Here is a 7813-nt window from a genome sequence, read left to right on the forward strand (position 1 = left end):
CTCAAATAAACCGGATGAAAAAGGATTAATTGGGCATATGCCTCTTTCTTCCCCGATTATTTGGATACTAGTTGTAGAGATTGCTTTTTCAACACTCGTCTTCCGAACTAAAATATGATAATCAACCAAATTTAATCTATTCTTTCATAGATGAAAGAAGATTAATTGGTCATAGGCATCTTTCTTCTCATAGTGTTTGGATACTAGCTGTAGAGCTCGCTTTTTGAATACTCGTCTTATGTTAAGGAACTATGACTCAATTTGCCTAACATTTTTCACATAAAATTTGGATGAAAAAGGATTAATTGAGCGTAGGCCTCTTTCTTCCCCGAGTATTTGGATATTGGCTTATGTATTGAAGTCATGAAGTCATGCTAGATGATTTAGGAACTGTCAGAAAATTTATGGGGAAATTTTTGTTCCTTCCAATTGATTGACACTTCACCCAATCGATTGGGTCAGTGAAAAACGTGCCTTAAACATAGGTCTTTTCTTTCCTTTTAAAACAAACCAAATGACTGTTTTTAGGCCACCCAATCGATTGGATCATTAATTTTGACCACAAAGATTTTCCTTTTTTTGTCAACCTCTTGCCTATGAATAAATATACCTTCCCACATATTTCCACATCCAGATACATGATTTTTCACTCCTTACTCTTTACACACACACTCTCTCTCTCTCTAAGATATTTTTATTGGGATTATTTCATCCATTTAGGGATTATTTATTGGGGTTTAATGCTCACCCAGGTTCAAGATCAGCACATGTAGAATATTGGTTTGAAGCTTGAAGACTAATCGCTCTAAGTTTCTTGTGGAAAGGAGACTAACCGCTTCAAACCATTATTTAAAAGGAAGACTCAACAATTCTCTTCACGTTTATTGTTTTGGTGGAAGTTAGCCACAAACTTCATTTTTCTTGTATAAAAGGGTTCAAGAGTTCAACCTAATAAAAGATCTTAAGTTTATTGGATACTCCCAGGAACAAATTTTGGAGAGGATTAGGTCTTTTTCTTTTATCCGAACCTCTATAACTTATGGTATTTTCTCTTTTCTCTTAACTTTTACTTTCTTGAATTTACCATATGAATTTTATTTCCCACTTCTCACTTTCAAAACTTTTCTATTTTTTTTTAAACTTTGAAATTAATTCTATAAAAATTTTAAAATCATTTTTTTCTAAAACACACAATTCACTCCCTCTTGTATGTGAAGTCACGTGTCCAAGAAAGTTAAGGTGTGAGTCCCCTGATCTCCATCCATCAGAACATGTACTAAAGTCAAGGCGTAGATTCCCATATCACCAGCTTCATAACATGTACTGATGTCAAGGCGTAGGTCCATTTATCATCATATTCATAACATGTACTAAAGTCAAGGCGTAGCTCCATTTGATCATCAAATTCATAACATGTCATAGAATAACATCAAGATGTAGGGGCTTTGTCTATTCTATTTCCATAACATAATATAGAATAGAGTCAAGGATTAGGTCCCTTGAATTATTCTGATCCATAACATAGAACGAAATCAAGGCATATGTCCATTAGATCATTCAGATCCACAATACATCATATCATAAGTATTACCATTTGAGTACCACCAATTAGGGTTGACACCTAATGGTCATAAAAGTTATGCAATTATTTGTATAATTATGTTTGCTTTCTAACACAGTTGACCTCCCCTCAATTTGAGTTTCCTAGCTCAAAATATGCAGATTACGGCAGCTAGTATTACAAGATGAATATTACAAAAGTATTATGGCTCTAATTTTCCCATACTTTTTTACCATTTGATCACAAAGTGTTATGGGGTGGCCGTAAAAAGGTCTTACCGAAGTAATTTTTCTAGAAACACACAAAATATTCAAGAAGAACAATTATCCAGCACACAAGATTCAAATATAACATAGATTCATCATGCAGCCATGTGGTATCAATTGAACACAATCACAAACATTATTTCACATATTCATCATAGAAATACATGGTATCTCATTCAACCATCACACATTCAACATGTAGTCAAAATCAATCATGTCTATTTCAACTTAAAAGCCAACATGCATTTCATCCTAGTTTTCTCTATCCAAAATTAAGTTCTAAAGAACCTCACCTCAAGAGTCGGTTCTAAATTTGATGAAGATGATGAGAGGATTGATGATGATCCTTGATCCATTTCCTTCTTTTCTAAGTTAGAAAAGAAGCATTATTTACTTCTACATTCAATAAGTTCTCTTCACTTCTACATGCAAGACGAGTAACTTGATACTCATTTACCTCTCTCTCACACACATTTTCAAGATGAAAATGAGAGGAATTCTTTTACTTTTATACTTGATTATGGAAGATACACAATTGCCCCCTCATATTCTTCCAAATTGTCAACTATGTTCTCAAAGTCTCTCTATTTAGAAAACCTTAAGTCAAACATATTAATATTGATACTATCTCATTGTAAATGCAAGGCTTAGAAATGAGGTGAGATTTTACAATTTTCTTCTTTCTAGTTTCCACTGCATTTACCTTTGAACTAACATAAACTATTCTAAAAGTAAACTTTCTTTATTAATTATGATTTGTGCATTTCACAATTCATCATCTCTCGTGTTTGGATTCACTTATTCAGAATTATGTACGATAATTATTAACGAAATTAATTAAATACGATAATTTTTAGCAAAATTGAGTGGGTATAAGTACTTTAGTATTCCTCTGTGCACACATTTATTTATAAATATATTAGATTCTTTCTAAATATTAATTTATTTATAATCATAATTTAAAGTTCTTTCATTTTTTCTCTTTTCTTTTGATCAAAAACCCTTTTTCCTACTATGATTAAAAATAGTGTATTTGTATTTTGCGTCATTAAATTAAAATTTAAAATGTTTACAATTTATTTGAATGAGATTATCTTTTTAGTTATTAAAATATATTTTATAAATAATTTTTTAAATAACTTGAAGAGAAATTAATTTAAAACATTTTTCTAATCTTATTTTGGAAACTGTTTGAGATGACAAAATGAAAAAAAAAACATTGTTTAATATGCACATTTCTATTTATAAAACAAGATGACTCATATTTTTATTTTACTTTTTAAAATTGTATATTATTACAAATATTGCATTAACAAAAAAATATTATTTTTCTCATTTTTTATTTTCTTAATTTGTAAAAGTAAATAAATCAAAACATTTAAAATTTTGTTGAATACGTCAGAGTTATCTCTTTTTTTGATGTCTTTTTTATTTTGCACTTGAGTAAAAAAAACATTTTTTCAATCGATTTAATATTTGAGATTGTACCTATCAGAAAGTTGGATTGTTATAGAGACATTAACATTTTTTCAATGTAGACATTTTTTTAAGTTAAAAGATTAAAATATCTTAAATAATAGATTTTAAAAGATTCCGTTCAAAATATATTATTTTCTTAAATCAGAAAATAGACATTTTAATAATAGACATTTTAACTTAAAAGCATATTAACTTTTTGAACATAAAAGTATATTATTTTAAAATGGAACTTAAAAGTATATTAACTTTTTGAACATAAAAATATATTATTTTTAAAATAGAACTTAAAAGTATATTATTTGAACATAAAAAACGAAACTTAAAAAGTATATTATTTTTAAAATGGAACTCAAAAGTATACTATTTTCAAAATGAAGCTTAAAATAATATAATATGTTCAAACTAATATATTCTTTTTTAAGTGGCACTCATGTCCAAAAAAAATGACAGTGTCAACCAAATATAGCATGTATGCTCTCATAGCATGCGCTATGTTGAGCCCCACCTGCTCATCATCACTTGTGGCCTGATATGCTCTATGTAGTTCATCTGTATATATCTTCTTCAGGTATTCATACCTAGCATGAACGCCCCTGATCCTATCCAACTCCTCATTCTCCTCCCCTGGGTTAGCCCCTAGATAGTCTACCATCTTCTGATATGTCTCGTCTTTGGTAATCCTCCCATGATCTAGGAGTCTCCCCCCAATAGGAAGATGTTACAAATACGAGACATCATCGAGTGTGATAGTCATCTCACCAAGCGGGAGATGAAATGATGAGGTCTCTGAGTGTCATCTATCCACGGATGCATTAAGCATCCCGTGGTTTACCGTAGTATAACCGATCATGCACAACTCCTTCAGGCCAAATAAGGACAAAACCCCCTAAAATCAATCATCATTCGGATAAGGCAAGCCAATAATCTTTCGTATGTCGTTAATAAACTTCTGCGGATCACGCTTATGAAAAAAAAAAGCAATGTCAGACATTTGTCAATTAAAATTAACGTAAATAAAAAAAGAATGAATTGAACTAATGCTACCTCTCCTTCCCATATATGTCTGGCAATATGGTCTAGGTACAGAGGCAGTAATGACAAATCAAAAAGGCCTTCTCCAAATGCCTTTGGCTCAGCACCCGCAACCACTAGAGGTGGCATTGGATCAACAACATCAGGAGTAAGAGGTGGCACAAACTCAAAAGCATATACATTAGGAGGTGGCACTGGTGAATCGGGTACCTGGTGCCTGCGGAAAAATGGAGGGAGTAATGCGTCAGATGGTAAATCGCGTCTCCTAAGGGAAGAAGAATATTAGGTGACATGAGGGGTAGCACGGGCCCCATAAGTAGATGGTTCTGCATGACCAGAGGAACTAGGAGCCTCTGAAACCTGTTGACTTTTCTTGCGTTGCACTGATGTGTGTTGAGCAACTCTTTCGTGCCTCAGTCTATCGTATCTATCATCCATTATTCATGTAAGTTAAAGTAAAGCAGAAAACTAGTGAGGCAAACAACACCACAAGCAAGAAATTTTTAAAAAAAAAGTACTGAGAAAATTCCATTGGAATCTAGGAAACTAAAACGCTGAAAAATTCTAGAGATGCATCTCTAGAATTTTATACAACTTAGAAGCTGCGTTAATGGCGTCAATGTACCCCATGAAGTCTAAAAAAACATGTTTTGATCATCCTTTTTAGTCAACCCACGTCTAATGCACTATGTCTAAATTATCTTAAATGATATTTTTACTCATTTCTAACCTTAATCAACGATTTTTACTCATTTACACAGAAACTCAAAAAACATACGAAATTGATGTTTCTAATGTTGTTTCTGATGTTACAGATGTTGATTGAAGTTTTCTTGAGCCTTGTTGATTGAGTTTTGACTTGGTGTAGAGAAAAAAAGTTGAGAGAGTTTGAAGTTGAGTTTGAGTAAAATGAGAAATGGGGAAGGAGAAGGGTCTGACGCGATTTAACCTCCAAAATAATCTGGAGATGCATATCCGGAATATTTTAACGTTTTACTGAGCTTTTTGGTCAAAGATATTATTGATTTTTGAACATAATTTAGTAAGTCGCTAAATGAAAATTAAATTGAATTTTTCCTTAGCATTTGACTGAATTTATTAAAGGTGAACAGTCTGGGATCTTTGAATTTAGTTAAATATTGATATTTTTTCACCAATCAAACAATATAATTTTATAATTCCATTTTATTTTATTTTAAAATAAATTAAAATTTTAAACCAATTTTAAATTAATAAATGAGAAAATAGAATATGTATCGTCAATATGGTATAATTATACAATATCAATCAGTGACGTGTATTACATCAAATCACATTTAAATTTTAAATTATTTTAATGATATGACAAATTTTTAATTTTTTATTAGATGATAATATAAAACTATTTTACACTGATAATGCATATTACTTAAATTCAAAATGAATTATTTTATTTTTAACTCATTTTTTACAAATTTAAATTTTGACAAGTTACACTAAATAACTTAAATTAATCAATAGATTAAATCAATTAAAAATGAAAATAAAATTTTGGTACTATGAATATTTTTTTGTAAGAGATATTAGAATTAACAAAATTTGATGTATTTGATTTTTTTATTGTATTTGGTTTAATATATGAACGAAATACAATAATTTTTGTTGACTCAATTAAATTTTAAAAAAGGATAGGAGAAATTATATTTTGTTAAAATTGAATGAATTTATTATTATTATTTACCAAATTAATGCATTAATTTATCATTAAAAATTAAAATTAAGAAAAATGAAATAATAAACTATTTCTTTTTGACTGAAAGAAACTATTAAGATTTATTTCCATAACTATTCTCATTTGTCTCAATAAATAGTCCCTAGGTGTTTGTTGATTTTCATTGAAAACTGAAAACATGGCAATCTGTATCAATCGTATGTATCTTTTCATTGTAATTGTGTGCATCGTTTCCGTTCTGACTCAAGGTTCCTTAAATTTACATGTTATTTTTCTACGTTAATTTAATTTAAATTTTGATGTAAAATAATTGATCATATAATTGTATCTCTATCAAAGTATATAAACAATAACTTTGGTATTAATTTTTATATACTTGTAGGCACATATAAAGTGATTGGAACAAAAGAAAGATTAAATGACGCTCCTTCGCCACAAGACTGTGAGAAACGACCTGATTTGTGTCCAGATCATCCTCAAGAGTGTATTAAGAGTTGTGCACAAAAGGGTATCACTTTCGGTAGCGCTTGTCAAGGAGCCCTATGTTGCTGCGGAATATAGCATATATGTCTTTGTACAAATTTATGTATACATACTATTGTATGGCTGTTATCAAATGAAAAAATTAATACATAAATTTCAATTTCAGAATGCATCGTCCAACCACAAGCTTAAAATTATTTATAAGAGTGTTCATTGATGTGAGTTAACCCATAAATCTATTGATTTAAATTGAACAAATTCATAAATTATTTGAATTTGCTTATTTATATCCAACTCGATTCACAATAATCAGTATTAATCATAATTTTTCCAAAATAATACATCTATTTAACATCAATACTATTACAACTAGACCATGAATTTAAAAAATTCTAAGATTAAATATTATTTCTAATTTAATTTTGTATAATTTTCACGTTACATATCTTATTAAAATAAGGTGTTTTGTGAAATTTTCTACTATTATCAACTGGAAGAATTTTATGGACATTACATAATGTTTTTCATACAAGTTAGTGTTACAAATAAGTATAATTTTATCGAATTGTGTTATTATTTTTTTATAATTGAAAAAAATTATTTAAAAATTTATTTTTTATTTGAAACACAACCCACAAATTCAACCTAACCCAACTCATAAATGAACAGGTCAATTTTGTTTGGTTTGATTTTGAAATTTTGGGTTGGACGATGAACTCAACTCATTAAAGTTTGAACGAATTGGATAACGGATTAGACCAAACAAAGTTCAATCCAACCTGTATTCATCGCTATCCAACACTAATGAAGGTTGACTCAGTTGGTAAGGAGTTGTCTCACATACTAAGAGGTTGTGAGTTTAACCTTTACGACCAATGTAAAATATCATTGGTGAGTAATATGTAATCGATCACTGGGATGTGCTTTTGATACTTGAGGTAGTACATTGTTTTATGATTGAAATGATCAGAAAAAATTCGATTAATCTTTAAAAAATAGTGTTTTTAATTTTGCGCATCTCGATAAATGATGTCCACTAACCAAAAAGAGGAGTTTCTAAGTGTTTCATCAAAATTAGGTGCAAATAAAACTGAACTGTGGTGTACAAGAACCACAATCCAGCACACGACATAAAATGCACTAAGGAGGCTAACTGAGGTAAGTCCATTCGATTGACACCTTAAGGAAATTGATTGGAAGAGCTTAATGCACAAATTTTCAAATCAAATTCAAGCTAAAAATGCACTAAGTAGACCTCTTTCTTCCCCGAGTATTGGATAT

The 7813-nt window shown here is 29.8% G+C and overlaps 1 long non-coding RNA gene across 1 annotated transcript; it reads left to right on the forward strand.

Moving 5' to 3' along the window:
• The first annotated feature begins 6167 nt into the window (after positions 1-6167).
• On the forward strand, positions 6168-6694 carry LOC127083024 (uncharacterized). Its single transcript, XR_007788289.1, has 2 exons — positions 6168-6297; positions 6432-6694. It is a non-coding gene; the product is annotated as an uncharacterized LOC127083024 (long non-coding RNA).
• The last annotated feature ends 1119 nt before the right edge of the window (positions 6695-7813 follow it).

The sequence above is a fragment of the Lathyrus oleraceus genome, chromosome 5, assembly GCF_024323335.1.
Source record: "Lathyrus oleraceus cultivar Zhongwan6 chromosome 5, CAAS_Psat_ZW6_1.0, whole genome shotgun sequence".
NCBI lineage: Eukaryota > Viridiplantae > Streptophyta > Magnoliopsida > Fabales > Fabaceae > Lathyrus > Lathyrus oleraceus.